Consider the following 25378-nt stretch of genomic DNA (forward strand, 5'->3'; position numbering starts at 1 on the left):
GGGAATACATCGTTAAGTAAAATCATAGCTATAGAATGACATGTAGAATATGATGTCATATATTTAACTCATTTCATACAGTGCTCCAAATCTCTTTTCTCTGTTTCTCTGTCTCTGTCTATATCTATACACATGGTATACATATGTATATCGGCATGCATAAGCATACATATAGATGCTTGTATTTGTATAGCTGATGCTCTAGAAAGGAATGCACCCAACATTGGTCACTTCTTGACTTGGAACAGGGAAGTGGTCAAAGAAACTTTATCTTTAGCCTCTCCTGTAATGATTTACCTACATGATTTTGATGGGGGGTACAGTATACTTCCTTGATGGTACATGACAAGGTACGGGTTCCCAAGCTCTTCATTTTCTTCAGGGGTTCTGGGATGGAAACTGTGGAGGGGGGAGATTCTTAGTGTGTTGGATGAATTGAGGCAAGGACTGCCCAACAGCTGAGGGCTTCTCTCTTCTTGCTCTCACTAGGGCTGGGGTCCAGGGGGCTCTTACACCTTGGAGGCCATGTGGACCATAAGGTCCACCACTTGGTTGCTATAACCAAATTCATTGTCATACCAGGAAATGAGGTTGACAAAGCAAGCAATGCCAGCCCCAACATCAAAAGAGGAAGAGCAGGTGTCATTGTTAAAGTCATGGGAGACAACCTGGTCCAGAGTACCTCTGGATGCCATTGAGGGGGCCCTCCAGGGCCTGCTTTACCACCACCTTCCTGATGTCCTCATATTTGGCTGCTTTCTCCAGGCAGCAGGTCAGATCCATGACTGACAACGTTGAGGGTGGGGACACAGAAGGTCATGTCAGTGAGCTTCCCATTCAGCTCAGCCTACTGCCTTGGCAGTGCCAGTAGAAGTAGGGATGATGTCCTGGGCAGCCCCTCAGCCATCACATGACAGCTTCCCATTTTTTTTTTCTCTTTGTGTTTTATTAACTACTTTTGTTGATCTCCATCACAGATGGAATTTTTCACTGGTAATTTCTCAGAACTAAATCCACTCATATGGAATTTGAGCAATTAAAATAAATTTCATACCATAGAGTAGGAAATGACAACAAACAATAAGAAGGAGTGGAAGGGATATTGGGACCAGCCAATAGGACCAATCAGTTCTTTTTTTTTTAATTATTTTTTTATTGGAGTTCAATTTGCCAAAATTCAGCATATCACACAGTGCTCATCCCATCAAGTGCCCCCCTCAGTGCCCGTCACCCAGTCACCCCAACCCCCCGCATACCTCCCTTTCCACTACCCCTTGTTCGTTTCCCAGAGTTAGGAGTCTCTCATGGTCTGTTACCCTCTCTGATATTTCCCACTCATTTTCTCTCCTTTCCCCTTTAATCCCTTTCACTATTTTTTATATTCCCCAAATGAATGAGACCATATAATGTTTGTCTTTCTCCGATTGACTTACTTCACTCAGAATAATACCCTCCAGTTCCATCCACGTTGAAGCAAATGGTGGGTATTTGTCATTTCTTTTTTTAAACTTTTTTTTTTAATTTTTATTAATTTATGATAGTCACAGAGAGAGAGAGAGAGAGAAGCAGAGACATAGGCAGAGGGAGAAGCAGGCTCCACGCACCGGGAGCCCGACGTGGGACTCGATCCCGGGTCTCCAGGATCGCGCCCTGGGTCAAAGGCAGGCGCCAAACCGCTGCGCCACCCAGGGATCCCGTATTTGTCATTTCTAATGGCTGAGGAATATTCCATTGTATACACAGACCACATCTTCTTTATCCATTCATCTTTCGATGGACACCGAGGCTCCTTCCACAGTTTGGTTATTGTGGACATTGCTGCTAGAAACATTGGGGTGCAGGTGTCCTGCTGTTTCACTACATCTGTATCTTTGGGGTAAATCCCCAGCAGTGCAATTGCTGGGTCATAGAGCAGTTCTATTTTTAACTCTTTGAGGAACCTCCACACAGTTTTCCAGAGTGGCTGCACCAGTTCACATTCCCACCAACAGTGCAAGAGGGTTCCCCTTTCTCCACATCCTCTCCAACACTTGTGGTTTCCTGTCTTGTTAATTTTCACCATTCTCACTGGTGTGAGGTGGTATCTCATTGTGGTTTTGATTTGTATTTCCCTGAGGGCAAGGGATGCGGAGCATTTTCTCATGTGCGTGTTGACCACGTCTATGCCTTCCTCTGTGAGATTTCTGTTCATGTCTTTTGCCCATTTCATGATTGGATTGTTTGTTTCTTTGCTGTTGAGTTTAATAAGTTCCTTATAGATCTTAGATACTAGCCCTTTATCTGATAGGTCATTTGCAAATGTATTCTCCCATTCCGTAGGTTGTCTTTTAGTTTTGTGGACTGTTTCTTTTGCTGTGCAGAAGCTTTTTATCTTGATGAAGTCCCAATAATTCATTTTTTGCTTTTGTTTCCCTTGCCTTCATGGATGTATCTTGCAAGAAGTTGCTGTGGCCAAGTTCAAAAAGGGTGTTGCCTGTGTTCTACTCTAGGATTTTGATGGATTCTTGACTAACATTTAGATCTTTCAACCATTTTGAGTGTATCTTTGGGTCTGGTGAAAGAGAGTGGTCTAGTTTCATTCTTCTGCACGTGGCTGTCCAATTTTCCCAGCACCATTTATTGAAGAGACTGTCCTTTTTCCAGTGGATAGTCTTTCCTGCTTTGTCGAATATTAGTTGACCATAGAGTTGAGGGCCCATTTCTGGGTTCTCTATTCTGTTCCGTTGATCTATGTGTCTGTTTTTGTGCCAGTACCACACTGTCTTGATGACCACAGCTTTGTAGTACAACCTGAAATCCGGCATTGTGATGCCCCCGGCTCTGGTTTTCTTGTTCAATATTCCCCTGGCTATTCAGGGTCTTTTCTGATTCCACACAAATATTATGATTATTTGTTCCAACTCTCTGAAGAAAGTCCATGGTATTTTGATAGGGTTTGCATTAAATGTATAAATTGCCCTGGGTAACATTGACATTTTCACAATATTAATTCTTCCAACCAGTGAGCATGGAATATTTTTCCATCTCTTTGTGTCTTCCTCCATTTCTTTCAGAAGTGTTCTATAGTTTTTAGGGTATAGATGCTTTACCTCTTTGGCTAGATTTATTCCTAGGTATCTTATGCTTTTGGGTGCAATTGTAAATGGGATTGAGTCCTTAATTTCTCTTTCTTCAGCCTCACTGTTAGTGTAGACAAATGCCACTGATTTCTGAGCATTGATTTTGTATCCTGCCACACTGCCGAATTGCTGTATGAGTTCTAGCAATCTTGGGGTGGAGTCTTTTGGGTTTTCTATGTACAGTATAATGTCATCTGTGAAGAAGGAGAGTTTGACTTCTTCTTTGCCAATTTGAATGCCTTTATTTCTTTTTGTTGCCTGCTGAGGCTAGGACTTCTAGTACTATGTTGAATAGCAGTGGTGAGAGTGGACATCCCTGCCGTGTTCCTGATCTTAGGGGAAAGGCTCCCAGTGTTTCCCCAGTGAGAATGATATTTGCTGTGGGCTTTTCGTAGATGGCTTTTAAGATGCTAAGGAATGTTCTCTCTATCCCTACACTCTGAAGAGTTCTGATCAGGAATGGATGCTGTATTTTGTTAAATGCTTTCTCTGCATCTATTGAGAGGATCATATGGTTCTTGTTTTTTCTCTTGTTGATATGATCTATCACGTTTATTGCTTTGAGAGTGTTGAACCAGCTTTGCATTCCGGGGATAAATCCCACTTGGTCATGGTGAATAATCTTCTTAATGTATTGTTGGATCCTATTGGCTAGTATCTTGTTGAGAATTTTTGCTTCCGTGTTCATCAGGGATATTGGTCTATAATTCTCCTTTTGGTGGAGTCTTTGTCTGGTTTTGGAATTAAGGTGATGCTGGCCTCATAAAACGAGTTTGGAAGTATTCCGTCCTCTTCCAGCTTTCAGAACAGCTTTCGTAGAATAGGTATTATTTCTTCTTTAAACGTTTGATAGAATTCCCCTGGGAAGCCATCTGGCCCTGGACTTTTGTGTCTTGGGAGGTTTTTGATGACTGCTTCAATTTCCTCCCTGGTTATCGGCCTGTTCATGTTTTCTATTTCTTCCTGTTCCAGTTTTGGTAGTTTGTGGTTTTCCAGAAATGCATCCATTTTTTCTAGATTGCCTAATTTAGTGGTGTATACCTGCTCATAATATGTTTTTTAAATCGTTTTTATTTCCTTGGTATTAGTTGTGATCTCTCCTTTTTCATTCGTGATTTTATTAATTTGAGTCTTTTTTCTTTTTAATAAGGCTGGCTAATGGTTTATCTATCTTATTAATTCTTTCAATGAACCAACTCCTGGTTTTGTCAATCTGTTCTACAGTTCTTCTCGTCTCTATTTTATTGAGTTCTTTTTGAATTTTTATTAACTCTCTTCTTCTTCTGGGTGTAGGTTTTATTTGCTGTTCTTTCTCCAGTTCCTTTAGGTGCAAGGTTAGCTTGTCCATTTTATTTTTTTCCCAATTTTTTGAGGGATGCTTGTATTGAGATGTATTTTCCTCTCAGGACTGCTTTTGCTGCCCAAAGATTTTGAACTGTTGTTTCTTCATTCTCATTAATTCCCATGAATCTTTTTAATTTTTCTCTAATTTCCTGGCTGACCCTTTCATCTTTTAGCAGGATGCTCTTTAACCTCCACGTGTTTGAATTTCTTCCAAATTTCTTCTTGTGATTTAGTTCTCGTTTCAAAACATTATGGTCTGAAAATACGCAGGGGACAATCCTAATCTTTTGTTATCGGTTAAGACCTGATTTGTGACCCAGTATGTTGTCTATTCTGGAGATAGTTCCATGTGCACTTGAGAAGAATGTGTATTCAGTTGCGTTTGGATGTAAAGTTCAGTAAATATCTGTGAAATCCATCTGGTCCAGTATATCATTTAAAGCTCTTGTTTCTTTGGAGATTTTGTGCTTAGAAAATCTGTCATTTACAGAAAGCACCATGTTGAAGTCTCCTAGTATTAGTGTATTATCTAAATATGTCAAAAAAATAAATATGTCTTAACTTTGGTTATCAATTTATTGATATACTTGGCAGCTCCCACATTTGGGCATAAATATTCATGGTTGTTAGCTCCTCTTCTTGGACAGATCCTTTAAGTATAATATAGTGTCCCTCTTCATCTTACTACAGTCTTTGGGATAAACTTTAATTTATCTAATATGAGCATTGCTACCCCTGCTTTCTTTTGAGGACCATTTGAATGGTAAATGGTTCTCCAACCTTTTATTTTCAGGCTGTAGGTGTCCTTACATCTAAAATGAGTCTCTTGTAGGCAGCAAATAGATGGATCTTGCTTTTTTATCCAGTCTGAAACCCTGTGTCTTTTGATGGGATCATTAAGCCCATTCAGATTCAGAGTTACTATTGAAAGATATGAATTTAGTGTCATCATAATACCTATTCAGTCCCTGTTTTTGTGGATTGTTTCTTTGGGCATCTTCTTTCTTTTACAGAGTCCCCCTTAATATTTCTTGCAGAGCTGGTTTGGTGGTCACATATTCTTTCAGTTTCTGCCTATCTTGGAAGCTCTTTATCTCTCCTATTCTGAATGAGAGCCTTGCTGGATAGAGTATTCTTGGCTGCATGTTCTTCTCATTTAGGACCCTGAATATATCCTGCCAGCCCCTTCTGGCCTGCCAGGTCTCTGTGGAGAGGTCTGCTGCTAATCTAATAGTTCTCCCCATATAAGTTAGGGATCTCTTGTCTCTTGCTGCTTTAAGGATCTTCTCTTTATTTTTGGAATTTGCAAGTTTCACTATTAAATGTCGAGGTGTTGAATGGTTTTTATTGATTTTAGGGGAGGATCTCTGTATCTCCTGGATCTGAATGCCTGTTTCCCTCACCAAGTTAGGGAAGTTCTCAGCTATGATTTGTTCAAATACACTTTCTGGTCCTCTGTCCCTTTCAGCATCCCCTGGATCCACAATTAAACATAGATTTTTCCTTCTGAGGCTGTCATTTATTTCCCTTAACCCTTCTTCATCGTCTTTTCATTGTTTTTCTCTTTTTTCCTCAACTTCCTTCCTTGCCATCAACTTGTCTTCTATGTCACTCACTCTTTCTTCTACCTCATTAACCCCCATCGTTAGGCCCTCCAGTTTGGATTGCATCTCATTTAATTGATTTTTAATTTCTGCCTGATTAGATCTAAATTCTGCAGTCATGAAGTCTCTTGAATCCTTTATGCTTTTTTCCAGAGCCATCAGTAGCTTTATAATGGTGCTTCTGAATTGGCATTCTGCCATTGAAATGTAATTCAAATTCTGTAATTGTATGGGAGAGAGTGCTGTTTTTGATTCTTTCTTTTGTGGTGAGTTCTTCTTTCTAGTCATTTTGCTTAGTGCAGAGTGGCTAAAAACAAGTTGTACTGGAATAAGGAAGAAAAAGAAAGAGAAAATGGGGAAAAACAAAGAAACAAACAAAACAAAGAATAAAAAACAAAGACAAAAACAAACAAACAAACAAAAAACAACAAGGAGGAGTACTCTCTGGTTCTATATACTGTATATCCCTCGACTTCCCCTGGAGTTTTCCAGCGTTGCTTGGTCAAGAACTTGCTTCCCCTGTCCTTCCAGCTGGTCTTTTGGGGGAGGGGCCTGCTGTGCTGATTCTCAGGTGTGTGCACCCGAGGGAGCTGCCCTGCCCGCTGCCAGGTGCACGGCTCAATGGGAGCTGTTTATCTTGTGAGGCCTCTGTTCCCTGGTGACCCCGACCCTCCCAGGCACAGGGTGACACAAGGAGGAACAACAGTGGCATCAGCCAGGTCTCCAGCTCTGGAGTCAGCTCCCACAGTAACTACCGCAGTCTCCCAGTCTGCACTGGCTTGGATGCTCCAGGGGCGGGGGGCGCTGATTTGCATAGCTCAGGGAACCCAGTGGCAGGAGCGTCCTCGCTATCCTGTGCCCTCCCCGCCTTTGCCTGTTCCATGGGGAGTGCAGGATCCTGGGCTGTGTCCCCCGGCGCCCTGGGATCCAGGGCCTGTGCTGCTGGAATCGCGCTCCCGAGTCTTGGCTCCGGAAGGAGCAGGAGGCAGCCCCCTCTGCTCAGAGCCACGCCTGAGCTTCTCCCGAGGCCCCGCCGGGCACGCTCTAGCCCTTTACCGCACTCGGCCCGCGTGTGTACCAATCAGTTCTCTATTGGTGTTGGGTTTTGCAAAGGCTGGCTCATGATAACTTGTACAACATAGTCCTTTGGGATCTTCAGCTCTTCCAACTTCATTTGTCAGTGAGAAGTCTGCCAGAAAAGAACCATCGCTGGTTACTCGGTTCTATGGTCTTCTGAGTGGCAGTGATTGCATGGGCTGTGGTCATGACGCCCTCCCAGATGCCGAGGTTGTCATGGATGACCTTGGCCAGAGGGGACAAGCAGTTGGTGATGCCAGAGGCATTGCTGATAATCTTAAAGGAGTTGTCATGCTTTTTGTGGTTCACGCCCAGCAGCAGAAGGGGCAGAGACAATGACCCTCTTGGCCCCATCCTTCAAGTGACCCCTCCTTCTCCATGGTAGTAAAACCCCAGTGGACTCCACAACATACTCAGAACCAGTATCACCCGATTTGATAGGGAGAGCTTACTCCTGGAAGGTGGAGATGAGCTTTCCATTAATGACAAGTTTCCTGTTCTCAGCCTTGATTGTGCCATTGAATGTGCTGTGGATAGAATCATACTGGAACATGTAGACCATGTCGTTGAGGTCAATGAAGTGTCATTGATGGCGACAATACCCACTTTGCCAGAGTGAAAGGCAGACCCAGTGACCAGGTACCCAATACAGCCAAATCCATTTACTCTGACCTCCACCATGATGTCTCCGCAACTCGGCTGTCACTACACCAGAAGATACAACTGTCTGTCAAACAGGGAGGAGCAGAAGGCCATGATTTTTTTAAATGTACATTTTATTGTTGGGTCTTGTATTTGTACTTCATGTCTTGTGAGCAGAGGCACCAACAGCTTTTGTTCCAGACTATCAGTTCAAGGATATTTGTATAGCTAAAAGGCTTGGAAAATAGGGATGGTCTCTCTCTCTCTGAGGCAAGGATAGGTTTGTCTGCTGTCCAATCTGGTAAAGATAATGTCCCCACCGGGACAAAGTTTGAGCAGTTTGCTTGCAGCCCCTTTAAAAAACTGAGATTTCCTAAGCCTAGGGTCTCTCAGGTCCACTGCAAACTCAGTGTGTGTGCTGCATCCACTTGGGCTCATCTCCATGTCACCTCCATGGTACTTAGGGGTCAAAGGGAACTGATGCAAACAGGAAGCCCACAATTCCTGGGAAGAATAAAGTCCCTTTGTCTCTGACCTGGGAATCTTATGTCTTCACTGGCATCCATGAGATTGAGGCAGGTTCAGCATGTTGACAATGCAATGTAAATACTGAATGAGTGGACTTATATGTGCAGCCAGCACCAGATCCAGAAAAAGATCATGAGCAGCATCACAGGAATCTCCTTGATGTACCCTTCAGTCAATACCCTGCAAGAGTAATTCTTATCTAACAGCATGGATTAGTTTTACCTGTTTTGAGCTTTACATCATGGGATGACATGGTATGTACTCTTCTGTGTACATTTTTTGCAACATCATGTTTATAGGATTTATTCACTCCTATTGTCATAGGGAGTTCATCATAATCATGGCTGTGTCAGTAAACCACAATTCACATATCTATTTATTGTTGATGGAAATTTATATTATTTCTAGTTTTTTACTATGTAATTATTTTTTACCAGGTTTATTGAGATATAATTGACATACATCACTATCTAAGTTTAAGGTGTTCAGCATAATGGTTTGACTCACATATATTATGAAATAATTACCTTAATAAATTTAGTTAACATCTATCATCTTACACAGATACAATAAAAAGAAATGGCAAAATGGCAAATTTTTTTTCCCTTGTGGTGAGAACTATTAGGATTTACTCTGTTGACAACTTTCCCATATACCGTATAGCAGCATTAGCTATGCCGTCATGCTGTATGTTATATCCCTAGTACTTATTTATCTTATAACTGAAAGTTTGTACTTTTCACCACCTTCCCGAATTCTCCCAATTCTTTCTTCTTTTTTTTTTTTTTAAAGGAGAGCATATTCATATATTGCTTGTGTGATTTTCATTGTGGAAATTTTCAAACATGCATACAAGTTAAAAGAATAATATAATGATTCTGTATATACCCACAGCCTATTTTTTTTTTTTTTGTTTAAGATTTTATTTATTTATGAGAGAAACAGAGAGAGGCAGAGACACAGGCAGAGGGAGAAGCAGGCACCCTGAAGGGAGTCTGATTTGGGACTCAATCCCAGGACCCCGGAATCATGACCTGAGCCAAAGGCAGATGCTCAACCACTGAGCCAACCAGGCATCCCACCCACAGCCTAGCTTTAACAAGTATCAACTTCTGACATTTAGTTATAATTAAACTATAATTACAATTTAATAATATTTAAAAAGGAATCAGCCTTTTGATTCCCTGAATTGCTTACAAGATGAAAGTATCTCTATGATGAAAGAATAATACCAAGTCATTTTCATTGTCATGCCTTTAAGTACATTTATATGTGGCTGATATCCAAATTTATTTCTCTGGCCAAAAGCTCTCTGATGAACTCCAGATTCATATATCCATCTGCCTCCTTCATATATCCATCTCTATTTGGATGTCATTTTAGGTCTGGTTCCTCAGAAGCAGACCTTAAATGAGGAATTGTGTATATGATCTATAAGGGGCCACTCTTAGGAGAAACTAGAAAGGCAATGAGGGAAGCAGGATAGGGACAGAGCAGGCAAGGAAACAAAGCAAGGTACAATACTGGGCAAAGTTCTGTAGAAGGTGACCTCAGCTTGGTCCCACAAAGGTGCTCTGGAATGCGAGTTATGGCTTGAGGTTTGTACCAGTGCAAGAAATGGGAGCTGGGCTATTATATCCTTGCACTCATCAGTCATTGTCTGAGTGTGGCTTTGAGGGTGGGAACACAATCTCCCAGACACTTCCAGTTTGGCAGTGGAACACTGAAGCAGCAGGATTTGCTTCTGAATCTATTAGACATCTCCGACTAAATGTGTCCAGAACTTCTGATACTCCTTCCCCAATTCCCATCTCTCAACTCAAACCTTCCAGTTACTTCCCCAGAGCACCTTGGAGTCATCCATCATGACTCTTTCTGTCATGCCCCCATCAATATATCAGAGAATAAGATTGGCTCTACATTTAAAATGTATCCAGAATCTCATTACCTCTACTGCTACTCTGTTGAGCCACTATCGGGTCTCACTGAAACTAATACCAGAGTTTCTTAGTTTGTCTCTTGGTGTCTATGCTTCTAGCTTCCCCCCACCAATCTCTTCTTAGGAAAGCAGAACGAAAAATCCCGTCAAAATGGAAGTGATCATGGTAGTCCTCTGATCAAGGTTTTCCCTGGCTCTCCATTTCCCACAGCATGTCAAGATCCTCACACAATGTTCTACAAGGTGGTCCCCTTCACCCTCGACCTGTTTACCTCTTGACCTCCTCTCCTACTACCATCCCTGTGGCTCACTGTTGGTGGTTGCATGTTCTCCTGGCTATCTCCTGAACACACAGGTCTGAGCCTAGCTGATCCCTCTGGTTGCTACAGTTTCCTCCAAGATAATCACAGAGATCCCTCCCACGTCTCCTTCAAGATGGCTCAGTGTCACCTTTTCAGGGAGGTCTACCTGGACAAGGTATATAAAACTGTAACCATTCTCCATTTCCCTATACTCCTTATCGCTCTTATCTTGCTTCCCCCCCCTTTTATGCCATATAATTCACTGTCTTATTATGTGGTTTGTTGACTACTGTCTCCTCCCGCTAGCAAGTAAACTCCATGAGGACAGGAATTGTTGTGTGTTTAGTTTACTGATGTATACCAAGTTCATGGAATTGTCCGGGTACACAATATGTGCTTGATAAATACTTGCCAAATGAACGAATGCCCTTCTATAGACCTCAGTTTAGTGATACTCTCTCAAAGGAATATGTGCAGATTCAAGACCAGCAGTCTTTTAAATTGTGCCCCTTCAGTGACCAGTTGATGGAGATAGATTGTCCCCAAGGAGGGGCAGATACTTGGGCCAGGCAACTCCCTTCAGCTAATGGTTGTTTCTAGAAAGGGACTCAACAGTACATCCTAAGTAGGCACCTGCCATGCCACCATATGGTGGGGGCGCTCCAGTCATAAAGAGGGACTCTTGGATGGTCTCACAGCATCCACCATAGAATAATACCCCTTGTCGGGATCCCTGGGTGGCGCAGCGGTTTGGCGCCTGCCTTTGGCCCAGGGCGTGATCCTGGAGACCCGGGATCAAGTCCCACGTCGGGCTCCCGGTGCATGGAGCCTGCTCCTCCCTCTGCCTGTGTCTCTGCCTCTCTCCTCTCTCTCTCTCTCTCTCTGTGACTATCATAAGTAAATAAAAATTAAAAAAAAAAAAAGAATACCCCTTGTCCTCTGAGGTGCACTTGCTCAGTGAATACTGCTTCAGGATTCTCCTTGTCCCCCCCCCCCCCCCCACAGGGAAGTGTAATTACAAGAGGAAAGTTCATCAGATTAACCTTGTGTTCCAGCTGTTTTAGAACTGCAGTCGATACTCATTTTTTCCCTCCCTTGCTATCCATTCTGATTTCTCGCAGTCTCGGCCAGCATCCGTCCTGGCCTCAGTGGCTTACCAGATGGGGTGAACCAGGAGGAGTCATCCCTGGGGAGTCTGAGCCTCTAGTCTCCATGCCCTTTGCAGACTGTTGCTGCTTTTGTCCATTTACCATCAACACTGATCAGGGAAAGACTAAGGGGCACATGTTTCTCCCCCAACTATGTCATAGCAGCCCCTCCTCTTCCTGATCATGGTCAGTTTCCCTGTCAGGATGGTGACCCATCTCCTGCCTTGCTGCTCTTTTGGCATGAGGATTCTGAAGTTAGTGTTCATATCTTAAAGCTTAGTGGGACCCTTGTATCCCCCTGGTGAAAGTGTTCCCCCTTCTTGGGAACCAAAATTTCTAGTACCACAGAACTTAGAATTACAGAGAAAGAAGTACAAATTCTCCAAGTAAATCACTGGAAGTGATGGTGTATGGGGCCACTTTTATGTTCACTCCAGACCTATTGATTTCACCTACTATAAACACAGTACCACATGATGGTGATTGATTTATGGTATGTGTGACATTCTGGAGGACAGAAGCCCATCTTTGCAAGATATTATTTCTCACATTGATTGTGCCTTAAAAGGGTCATTTAACTACTCTGTCAGACTGGCAGTTTTTTGTAGCAGTGAATGCAGTAGAACCCATAGACATGAGACCACGGTGGACCATCTTTGCTGTAAAGTAGGTCCTTTGGCTCAATGTGACATAATGAGGGATCTTGTGTTGGTGGATCAAATATTCCGGAAGCCCTATAAGTGTGCTTCTGGCTGAGACCCTAAGGACAGGACAAGCAAACTCCTACTTGGAATGTATGCTGCTTTGGTCAAGAAGAAAGGCTGCCCCCTCCAGAGTAGAAGAGGTCTAGTGTAATTAACCAGCTCTCAAGTAACTGGTTGGTCTTCTTGAGGAATGGTGCCATAATAGGACCACTGGTCTCTGTGGTTGGCATATTGGGTGACATTCAGTAACAGCATTAGCCATGGTGAGAGAGAACCCATTCTGTTGGGCCCGTGCATGACCCCCAAACCTGCCATCATTCCCTTTCAGTTCATATACTTATTTTGCCAGCACTAGAATAGTTGATGAAGGAGGAAGACTAAGTCATTTTGCCTACCTGATCTTTTACTGTCTTTTCCATGATGGACATTAATATGAAATATGAACATCATTATATTTCATACTCTATCTTAGAAGACCCACTCATGTGGTTCAGGTATTAGCTTATGGAGAGAAACTATGGTGGATGGCATGGAATTGTTTCTTAATTGCACACACACACACACACACATATAATTTTTAAGTTAATTCAAATTTTGAATTCAGTTAAGAAAAATATATATTCAGGGATGCCTGGGTGGCTCAGTGGTTGAGCGTCTGTCTGCCTTTGGCTCAGGTCATGGTCTTAGGATCCTGGAATCTAGTCCCACATTGGGTTCCCCATGGGGAGCCTGCTTCTTCCTCTGCCTATGTCTCTGCCTCTCTCTCTGTGTCTCTCATGAATAGATGAGTAAAATCTTTATAATATAAATATATATATATTTAATGATATGTGATATCTGGGTTGGATTACTTTTTATTGTTGAGAGGTAAGAGGTAGTAGATTCAAGCTGATATATGACTTAAAAATATTTTCTTCCATTCTGTGGGTTCTCTTTATTTTTTGATAGTGTCCTTTAAAGCACAAAAGCTTTTGATTTTTATAAAGTTCAAAAATATTTTTAATCTGATTGTGTGTTTTGTGTTATTTCTAATAAACCATTACCTAATCAAATTTTTAAAAGAGTTTTATAGTTTTAACTCTTATATTTAGATCTCTGATCCATTTTGAGATAATTTTTGTATATGTTATAATATAGGTGTCCAAGTTCACCATTTTGCATGTTGCTGTCCAGTTGTACCTGCACCATTTGTTCAAAAAAATATTCTTTCCCTCATTGACAAGCCTCATCAATCTTCTAAAAAATCAATTGATGATAAAAGCAAGGGTTTATTTCTGGGTTCTCAGTTCTATGCCATTGATCTGTATGTCTATCCTTAATGACAGTAGCACATAATTTTGAATTATCCAGGTTTGCACTAAATTTTAAATTGGAATATGTGAATTCTCCAATTCTATTCTTATTTTTCAAGATTGTTTTGGCTATTTTTGGTCGTTGGCATTTCTATATAAACTTTGGAATAGAACCTGTCAATTTCTGCAAAAAGTTAGCTAGCTGGGATTTTGTTAGAGAAAACATTGAATCTGTAAATCATTAAAAAAGTGTTACTGAAAATAAATAAATAAATAAATAAATAAATAAATAAATAAAGTAAAAAGTGTTACTGCCTTAAAAATATTAAGCTATCCAATCCATGAACATAGGATGTCTTTTCATTATTTAGATCTCCTTTAACTTTTTTCAACACTGCCTTACGGTTTTCAGCATATAAGTCTTACACTTCTTTTGTTAAGTTTACTAAATGTTTTATTTTTGTTGAAGTATTATTTCTTTTCTTTGCCTAATTGTCCTACCTGAATTTTATAACCCAATCTTGGAGGCTTCATGTTGTATTTCAAGGAAGAAATTATTTACCTACTGTAAAGAGCAGTCTAGCAGGAGGTAGTCATGTGGTTTCCTAATGAATAATAATAGCCCATTTAGATGCTTATTATTCACATTCTTTTGAAAGTGCCTGCTTAAGCCTTTTGTCCATTTAAAAACTTGGTTTATTCCCCCATCCCATCCCACCCACCCCACCCTGCCAAATTTGTTGAAATCCTAAACTCAAGGTGATGGTATTAGAAGATGGGGCCTTTGGGAGGTGATTAGGTCATTGTGGGTGGGACCTTCATGATTGGGATTAGTGCTCTTGTGAAAGAGACTTAACAGAATTCCCTAGTTCCTTCTACCATATAAGGGCACAATGAGAAGGGATCAGAAAGTGGGTCATAACTGGACAATGCATTTCTGATAACTTTGATCTTGGACTTCCTAGCCTCTAGTACTGTGAGTCAATAAATTTCTGTTTTTTATAAGCTATCTCATCTGTGATATTTTGTTATAGTAGCCCAACAGACTAAGGCAGATGTACAACTTGAGAATATTTTCTCCCAGTGTGTGGCTTGCCATTTCACTTTCTTAATGGTGTCTCTTGATGAGTGAATTTTCCACTTTGATGCAGTCTAGTTTATCAGGGTTTTATTTTATTATTATTATTATTATTTTTTATGGTCCATAGTTTTTGTGTCATGTTTGAGAAATCTTTGCCTACCCAAGTTCATGATGAATAGTCTCTTCCATTTTCTTTTAGGATTTTTACAGTTCATCTTGAGCTCATTTTTGTGGATGGTGTGAGGTAGGGGTCAAGGATCATTTTTCAAAATATAAATTTCCTGGGATGATATATTGAAAATATTGAAGAAAAGAAACTGATAACCAAGAATGTACTTGTCAAAGTTGTCCCTTCAGAAAGGAAGGCTAAATAAACAAACAAATGCTGAGGGAGTTCATCACTACTAGACCTGCTTTACCAGAAATGTTGAAAGGATTTCCTCAAGCTGAAATGAAAGGATGCTAGCTAGTCACATGAAAACATACAAAAATAAACAACACACTTGTAAAAGCAAGTATATAGTCAGTTTCAGCATACTGTAATATCATGGTATGTTAATCACTTAACTCTAGTATGAAGGTTGAAGGACAAAATTATTGAAGATAATTATAGTTACAAAAATTTGTTAATGGGTACAAATATAAATATAAAAACAAGTAAAGTGTGACATCAAGAACATAAAATGGGTGTGTGGAGAAATGAAAGGTTAAAGTTGTTGTGTGATTGCTATCAAATTAAAATATACTGGTGTATCCATAAGAATTTAAGTAAGCCTCAGGGTAACGACCTATCAAAACCCCAAACCTATGATAGACACACACACGATTGGGAAAGTATACCACTATGGAAAATCACCAGTTCACAAAGGAAGGCATCAAAAGAGGAAGAAAGGAATAAAGAAATCACAAAACAAAACAAAACAAAAAACAAAACAAACAAAAATAAATCACAAAACAGACAGAAAATAATTAACAAGATGTAATAGTAAGTCCTTACCTATCAATTACTTTAAGTGTAAATGGATTAAGTGCTCCAATCAAAAGGAATAGAGTGGTTGAATGAATTTAAAAAAAGAAAAAGAGACCCAACTATATGCTGCCTACAAGAGACACACTTCAGCTTCAAGGACACACATAAGCTTAAAGTGAAGAGATAGAAAAAGATATTCCAAGCAAATGGAAACCAAAAGAGAATAGAAGTAGCTATACTTATATCAGATAAAATAGACTTTAAAAAACAAAAACTGTAAAAAGAGACAAAAGTCATTATAAAATGAGAAAGGGGTCATCAAGAAGATATAATAATTATAAATATACATGTGTCCAACACCAGAGCATCTACATATATTAGCAAATACTAAGAGATCTGAAAGGAGAAATAGACAACAATACAATAATAGTGGGGAGCTTCAATATCCCCACTTTCAACAAAAGATAGACCATTCAACAGAAAATCAAAAAGCACACATTGAACCTGAACTGTGCTTTAGACCAAAGGGAACTGACAGACTTGCAGAGAACATGCCATCCAACAGAAGCAGACTATACATTCTTCTCAAGGGCACACAGAACATTCCTTAGGACAGATCATACGTTAGCTCACAAAATAGGACTTGACAAATTAAAAGACTGAAATTATACCAAGTATCTTTTCTAACTACAGTGGTACAAAACTAGAAAGCAATAATAGGAGGAAAATGGGAAAATTCACAAATATTTGGAAATTAAATAACACATATATTAAATTTTTTGTTCTCCAGTGGTTGCCTCCAAAACTCAACATGGCGTCCCACAAGTTCTTGATTTCTAAAATCTTTTCATGTTTTCGACTGAACAACTTCTGTTATATTAAAAGAAGACTTGGTTCATGTATACCTTTCCTTGTCTTTCCCTTTTAAGTTCTGGTTGGGAAATCTTTTTTTTTTTTACCAACCTTTCCCCTCTTTTATTTTCTAATTGAAACCACTTTGCCATGTATTGCTGCTTCTACATGCACAGAAAAACATTTGCTTTATGCAAGTGACACTTACATGTCACTTTTCTCGCTGTAAATACTTTCTCCCTTTTGGATATAAATGTGTTTTTCACCTTTGATTCGACTGGCATCACTTCAATTAAAGGACAGAAAAATAAAATTAACATGGGAATCATGCGTGTGTGAAACGGAAACCTCATCAAATGTTAGAGCACATATACATACAACCAAACTTAACACCTGATTCTTTCTTTTATCTGAGCAATAAGGGTGAGAGATTCTTTGAAATCCTCCCTGGAATCCATGTAAATGACCAAGATAGTTAGGCAGCAAATGATCTTCAAAGTGGGGATCCTTCCAACAAATGTTTGCATTGATTTAATTATTTCCAAAGGCTGATTGATGCCAGGAAGAACAAAGAGATAAGGCAAAACCCATCTGTTTTATTGCCCTTGTGTCCTGTATTTTAGAATGATCATGTGATATTGGACAAATTCTGTGGTCACTTAAGGAATTTCAGACATTCCCTACTCAGGGCTAACGTCAGCTGGTGGGTAGGGTAAGGACAAGCTGCACCATGGGGTCAGGTCTCTAGAAGTCCTTGTCTCCTCTGTTGCTTGTTAGTTGTTCTCTCTGGTGTTTGCAGATTAAGCTAATTAAGAAAGGGTTAGAGACAACGAACCAGTTATTCTAACCTAATATCAAACAATTATTTAGTTTGAATTTTTTAATTTTAATTCTTTAAGTGTTAAGATGTAAAATCCAGTGTGACTTTTCCATATTGCAGATGAAGAAATGAGAGTGGGTTTTTAGCTTGTGTTAAATAGAAATAAGGAAAGGGTATCATCAAATACTTTATCTGAAAATTTCCTAGCAACTGAGGTAGGAAGACAGAGGGAAAAAAAAAAAAAAAAAGATGAGAGCGTTGGGAGGACAAATGAAGCCAGGGTACTGTGGAGAAAAAGCCAGGGTGATGAGAATAGCCGGATTCATTTATGTGGAAGAATTTTTTCATTATGAAGAAAATTATTCGTGATTCCTAAATACAGTATGTAATGGCAAGATTTTAATGTTGAAAAAGAAAAGATTTTAATGTTGAAAGTATTATTGAGAAAACTTAACAAATATGGCAAGAAATGGGAACTTTCATCATATACAGTTGACTCTCAAGCAACACAGGTTTGAACTGCCCAGGGTTCACTTATACATGGATTTTTTTCCAATAAATACTGTGCAATTCTGTAACTGTATTTTTTCTTCCTTATGATTTTCTTAACATTTTCTTTTTTCTAGCTTATTTTGCTGTAAGAATACAGAACACACACACACACACACACACACACACCACGGTATAATACATGTAACATACAAGATACTTGTTAATCAACTATTTACATTACAGATAAGGGTTCCAGCCAACAGGAGGCTATTAGTAGTTACGTTTTTGGGGTGTCAAAATTATAAATGGATTTTCAGCTGTGCAAGGGTCCACATCGCTAACCCCCACATTATTCAAAGGTCAACTGTATTAGTATCCAAGAAGTAATGGTTGGTTTCAGTTATCCTAATCTTAGTACAAAGGACACAAAAAGGCATGGAATTTTAATCATTTTGGCTAAAGGAACTTATCCGCTGATACAACTTTGGTGAGCAATGGGATATCAGAGGACTAAAGTTCTAACCCAACGCTGTCTAAAAGAAATATAGTGCAAGGGGATGCCTGGGGTAGCTTAGCGGTTGAGTGTCTGCCTTTGGCTCAGGACATGATCCCGGAATCTGGGATCAAGTCCCACATCGGGCTCCCTGCATAGAGCCTGCTTCTCCACTCTACCTTTGTCTCTGTCTCTCTCTCTGTCTCTCATGAATAAATAAAATCTTAAAAAAAAAATATAGTGCAAGACAGACATGCAACTTTAAATTTTCTTATAGACATCTTATAAAAAGTAAAAAAAATTAATAACATTTCATTTAATCAATATATTAAAAATATTTTCATTTCAACACATAAGCAATAAAAAATTATTAATGAAATACTTTATATCCTGTTTCAAACTTCAGTGTGTATTTCAGACAGCACATTTCAAGTGGGACACTAAATTTTTAATAGTTGAGGTGAAATATATCCCTTCTAAAACAATAAAGTTGTGTTTCACAGAAAAATATTTTACATTTCTTTAATTCTAAAATTAATTACAATGACATAAAATTAAAAATTCAGTTCCTCAGCCACACTAGCTAGCCACATTCCAAGTGCTCAAGAGTCATATGTGGCTGTGGACTGCTGTTTCGAATAGCATAGTGCTCACCAAAGCATGCCTTTAAGACTTTCACACGGTCCCATTGTGTTGCCTATCTTCCAGCCAGAACTTCTTGGGTTAGAATGAATTGTCATAGTTCATGCACATCCTGTTATGGGCTGCATTGTGTCCCCTCCACCCTGATTCATATATTGAAGTCCTAACTCCCAGTACCTCAGAATGTGACTATCCTTGGAGACAGGGACTTTGAAGAGGTAATTAAGGTGAAATGAGGTCATGTGGGTGGGCCCTAATCCAATATGACTGGTGTCCTTATAAGAGGAGGGAATTTGGACACATGGTGAGACATGAGACATGCATGTATACAGAGGAATGGCCCTGTGAGGACACGCTGAGAAGGTGGCCATCTGCAAGCAAAGGAGAGAGGCCTCACAAGACAACAAACCTTCTGCCACCCTGATCTTGGACTTCACTCCAGAATATAAGAAAATAAATTTCTCCCATTGAAATTGGCCCCAGTCTGTGGTACTTCGTTATGGCAGCTTGGGCAGACTAATACACTGTCCCAGAACATAGAGGATTAAAAGAAATAGATAAGGTCTTTACCATTCCAAATGTATTCCTCTTATTTTGTCACCAGCTTCAAATTTGAATACTCACGAATCCTTAGATGTTGGCTCTCTGAAAATCAGCTAAAGGCAATGATGGTCCATAGGCGTTTTTTTTGTTTGTTTTGTTTTGTTTTTGTTTTTTGTTTTTTGTTTTTTACTAGCTTTGTTTGCAAGTTCTTTAGTGGTTGGTTGGACAGGATGTTGTGTGTATTTTCCTTTCGAAAGGTGGGGAATGAATGAGTCACATCAACAAACCACAAACACATGGCTTTGAGGTTCAAAATGAAGTGTCTGTGCCCATCAAATGAAGCCTCTTGCCTTTGTCCATCACAGACACAGAACCTCTTCAGGACCGCCAAAGTTCATTAATAGCGTTTGTGTCTATGCTAATACAATCAGAAAATTATGCAGACCGTCTATTTCTTTCCAGAGAGAACAGGGTGATCAGCCATTAGTGATTCACACTGATGAGCCTCCACTAATTGCGCAGAATGTAATTAGTGATTATATAATATTTGAGCTCTTGCAACTGTTATTAATGTCCATGATTCACCAGAGATGGGCCCTACTGAATGGAGTATGATTGCCGCATGCTAAATCTAGTTAATCCGAGATATGTTAATCAGCACAGGATGCACGTTAGGCAGTGGTTAAAAGCTCTGGTGACCTCACAACCCTGACAACAACCAAAGCCTGAATTGCTTACAATAGGTATCTTTTTTAAAAGAGAAATTTAGTAATTAAATGGCCTGGAAAACTTGAGGGCAGAGTTATTGGATTGTATTAACACATTCAGATTCTTCTGTAACAGACATGGTGACCAAAATGTTGTATTAGTGCTGGCATTAATTTATGATACATTGACTGTTGACTTACGGTGCTAAATCGTGTGCTATATCGTGTGCTAAAGTTATCATGGTTGTCATATGGCTAAGGAAAACTGGATTGAGAAATAGTTCTTTTTAAGAGGAAAGATGGAGGTGCCTGGGTGGCTCAGTCAGTTAAGCTTCTGACTCTTGGCCTTGCCTCAGGTCATGATCTCAGGGTCCTGGGTTTGAATGCAGCATCCAGCTCTGTACTCAGCAGGAGATCTGCTTGAAGATTCTCTCCCTCTGCCCCTCCCTAATTCGTGCATGTGTGTATTCTCCCTCTCTCTTAAATAAGTAAACAAATCATTTTATTTTTTATTTTTATTTTTTTATTTTTTTTATTTTTTTTTTAAATTTATTTATGATAGTCACAGAGAGAGAGAGAGAGAGAGAGAGAGAGAGAGAGGCAGAGACACAGGCAGAGGGAGAAGCAGACTCCATGCACCAGGAGCCTGACGTGGGATTCGATCCCGGGTCTCCAGGATCGCGCCCTGGGCCAAAGGCAGGCGCCAAACCGCTGTGCCACCCAGGGATCCCTATTTTTTATTTTTTAAAGAGAACAGTTGACTATAATTGCCTAGAGCCTCCTTAGAGCACAATTTTTGAGGTACATTTTATGGAACAAAGTTCTAGAAGCAATAACATTATAGTGATATTTTGCTCCCTGTAATAAATAAAAGTTGTGTTCTAAAATGGATTCATATTTCACTATGTCTTGAGTCATGACAGATTTTCAAAACATTTATTTGTAGCAGATGCTGTGGATGCCCCAACTGGTTCTCCCTCGGTCATTGCATTCATCTGCAGCTACAGTGGACAGTTCCCATATATACTGTAAACTTCCCACCCAAGCATTTCCGTCTTTCTGCTTTTCTTCCCAAAGGGTTTCTTCTGCACCCCATGAACTTGGTCAACCCACTTGTAGGGCAACCTATAAGTGTCAAGGATTCAACAACTTGGGGTAAGTCTCAACTAACAGGGGCTGAAAGTTGGTGGATAAATTTCTCAGCTTCCCCCTCCTTTGGTGTGACAGTTCTGAGGGTGTGTTCCACATGGTTTTTCTGAAGGTCCCCAGCACCTCTGAGCATCATTTGCCCATAGTAGTAACTTGCTTCTGAACACTGTCCTTATCTGTTTTTCTCCCTTCCCTGCCTCATTTCCTGACTCCCTTACTTGGGTTTCCTGGTATCATCTTCTGTAATGCTTCATTTTATGCATCAGTTTGACTGACCATTGGCATACCTAGATTAAACATTATTTCTGAGTGTGTCTGTGAGGGTATTTCTGGGTGAGAATAACATTGGAATTGGTAGACTCAGCTAAGTAGATTATATTTACCAGTGTAGGTGGGTATCATCTAATCCATTGAGGGCTTCAATAGAATGAAAAGCAGATGAAGAAGGAATTTTCCTCTTTTCTTCCTGTCTCACTGTTGAGCTGGAACAGACATCTCATCGCACCTTTTCCTGCCTTTGGGCTCAGATTGAATCATACAACTAGTCTTCTTGGTCTTCAGCTTGAAGACAGAAAATCATGGGATTTCTCAGCCTCCATAATCATGTGAGCTACCCCATGTCTATCTATCCATCTATCATCTATCTATCTATCTATCTATCTATCTATCTATCTATCTATCTATCATCATCTATCTATCCATCCTATTGGTTCTGTTTCTCTGAAGAAACTTGGTTAAATATATCTCCCAAATAAACTATTTGCACCCAAGCCCTTGCCCAAGTTTGGCTTTTGGAGGAATTCAACTAAAAAAATCCTTCCTTATTTCTCCTTCATCCAATCCCACTACTCAATTATCCAGAGAGAATGTATCCAACTATGATAACTTCCAGCAGCCTCTTTATGTTTAGAAGCCCTGAGTAGTTCTGTCCTGTTATGTACTTTTTACTGGTGAATTTATGTGAATTAAAATCTTTATACCAACCATAATTTGTGCTTTAAGTGACAGTACATATGAATGAGTGTTTCCAGTGTGAGGTTTGTACAGGTTTACAAATTTCCAAGGCCTCAGTAATATAATATGTTCTAATTCTTTATGAAATAATGTGGGTGTTGTAGACTCCAAGAAAAATAGCAACTTATGATTTATGTGATTTTCTCCCATTTCTGCATTTTATATAAATAAATACACTGGCACTTTTGCTTTGTAAGGTGCTTTCTAGTGGTTGTTTAATCAGCTTAGCGTCCTTCAGGGGTTGTTTGAATAAAGTTCTGCTGAGTAATGACAGGAACTCGTATCATTTCTTACTCTGTGCCAGACACTGTGCTAAGCTTTTTGTTATAAGAGCTGTAATCATTCCCAGTTTTACACAAAGAAAAAAAAATGTGTCTTAAAAAGGTTAAGGGATAGGGGAGCCTGGGTGGTGCCATCAGTTAAGCACCCAACTCTTGATTTCACCTCAGGTCATGATCTCAGGGTCCTGATTGAGCCCCGAGTCAGGTTCTGTGATCAATAGGGAGTCTGCTTGAGGATTCTCTCCCTCTGCCCCTCCCCCTGCTCACACTGTTCTCATTCTCTCTCTCTAAAATAAATAAATAAATCTTTTTTTTTAAATAAATAAATCTTAAAAAAAAAGGTTAAGTGATGTTTTGCATAAGGTCATATGACATACAAGTGGTGGAGACAACAGTCAGCCTAGACACTCCTCTGTTTAAGCATCTCATTTGTTTTATGGCCAATTAAATTAGATTAGATTAGAAAGCTTCCCTTCATCTCCTACTGATTCTCTCTTATTGGCCTGCACCCAGTCAGGGGTCAGGTTGCTATAGCAGACAATGTCACATCTGCCCAGGCATTCTCATGCACACTAGCTCCCCAGAGTCATTGCCTGTGTCTCTTTGTCCACAGGCTGCCCTTAGGACTCTTCTACCCTGATGATTAGTGTAGGTGCTAGCGTTTGTCTCCTTGGGGGCAGCCTGTAGAAATGTCAGAGAGGAGCAGTGTGCTTGCCCTGGTCAGCACATGATCATAGGGGCCTGTACTGTCTTCAGAGTTCTCCTGTTAGACTGAGTCAAAGTCATCTAGGCAGGTGATTTGCTTGATGCTGCACTTGGTGAAGCTCCCTCCCTTCTTCATTTTCCACTCTCCCACTTTTTCCAGGGCTGAGCTCCTAGTAAACCATGTTCACAGAAATACTCATCTCAGGGACTGCTTCTGGAGATCCCAATTCAAGACAGAATCTATGGAGGAGTCTATCAGTTCTTTTTCTTTTTAAAATGTTTTTATTTAAATTTTAGTTAGTTAACATAAATTCTTGGAGCCAAAGATACCGAAAAAAGGTAAATCCGCAAGACAAACTTGAATTGGGAAGTATGAAGAGGGTTTTTCATTATTTGAAATAGGATATGATTGTAATATAGTTGAAAACATCCTGAATGTCTATCAACAGTGGATGAATTAGGTAAATCACAGCACATTCATTCAAGGGAATAATATATATCTATAAAAAAGAATGAAGAGGCTTCCTTTTAAACTACCAGAAGTAAATTTCATCTGTTGGATAAGAATGATAAAAGAGGAGAGAGAAACCCCTGCCACCACCAACATGGAGACCTTGTACCGCATCCCGTTCTTAGTGCTCGAATGCCCCAACCTGAATCTGAAGAAGCCGCCCTGGGTGCACATGCCGTTGGCCATGACGTGTATGCTCTGGTGGTGGTATCTTACTTCCTCATCACTGGAGGAATAATTTATGATGTTATTGTTGAACCTCCAAGTGTTGGTTCTATGACTGATGAACATGGACATCAGAGACCAGTAGCTTTCTTGGCCTACAGAGTAAATGTACAATATATTATGGAAGGACTTGCATCCAGCTTCCTGTTTACAATGGGAGGTTTAGGTTTCATAATCCTGGACCGATCGAATGCACCAAACATTCCAAAACTCAATAGATTTCTTCTTCTATTCATTGGATTCGTCTGTGTCCTATTGAGTTTTTTCATGGCTAGAGTATTCATCTAGAATGAAACTGCCGGGCTACCAGATGGGTTAAAAAATGCCTTTTGACAAGAAATCTGTGGATATTGGATTTGCTCCTGTTAATGAAGTTTTAAAGGCTGTACCAATCCTCTGATGTGAAATATGGAAAAAGAGTAAGCAGCAGAAAAGAAGCATCTAGTGAGAAATAGGAATCATATTAAAGCTTGAACTAGAATGTCCTCTTGGTATCAAAGAGACAAACTTCTCACAGTATTTCTCCTGCTGGCCTGTACTGACACACCAATGATGTTTAGTGGCATTTTCTTTTTAGTTTTTCATTTCTTAAAGAAAATATACTCCCATTTCCACAACTATAATTTTGAATAAAGTGATTATTTCTTACAGCCCCCTTAACATTTTGTGGAGATGACATTTCTGACTTTCAAAAATTAATGTAAAATCAGGAAGCGAGATCCCATAAGCTGAGAACTCTGGACAGGTGATCAGCTTTACCTATGGTGCTTTGCCTTTAAACAGTGTGACAGTACATTATTCAGATATGTGTGAGACTGTTTCCTGCACAATAAGATGTATGAGAGGAGCAGAAATAAACAGTTTTTCTAATTAAAAAAAAAAAAAAAGAATGGTAAAAGAAAGAAAAGAAAATGCACTAAATAGAAAATATAAAATAAGGAAGTAGACTAACTCCTAATATATTAGTAATTATAATAAATGTATGTGGCTTAAAAACAGACTGTTAGGCTGGGTTTAAAAATCTAATATACAGGGGTGATGCCTGGATGGAAAGGTGAAAAATACTTGAAATGGAAAGGTAAAAAATACTTGAAAAAATAGGATGAAAAGCTATACCAGGAAAATATGAATCAAAAGAAAGTTGGTAAAAATTAATTAATTAATTAATTAATTAAAAAAAAAAGAAAGTTGGTG

The 25378-nt window shown here is 39.7% G+C and overlaps 2 pseudogenes; one reads left to right on the forward strand and one right to left on the reverse strand.

The window, feature by feature from the left end:
- Positions 1 to 509: 509 nt before the first annotated feature.
- On the reverse strand, positions 510 to 7825 carry LOC144298904 (glyceraldehyde-3-phosphate dehydrogenase pseudogene; annotated as a pseudogene).
- A 16209-nt stretch (positions 7826 to 24034) lies between these two features.
- LOC144298774 (oligosaccharyltransferase complex subunit OSTC pseudogene) lies at positions 24035 to 24911 on the forward strand (annotated as a pseudogene).
- Positions 24912 to 25378: the final 467 nt, after the last annotated feature.

The sequence above is a fragment of the Canis aureus genome, chromosome 26 (genome assembly GCF_053574225.1).
Source record: "Canis aureus isolate CA01 chromosome 26, VMU_Caureus_v.1.0, whole genome shotgun sequence".
In the NCBI taxonomy this organism is placed as follows: domain Eukaryota; kingdom Metazoa; phylum Chordata; class Mammalia; order Carnivora; family Canidae; genus Canis; species Canis aureus.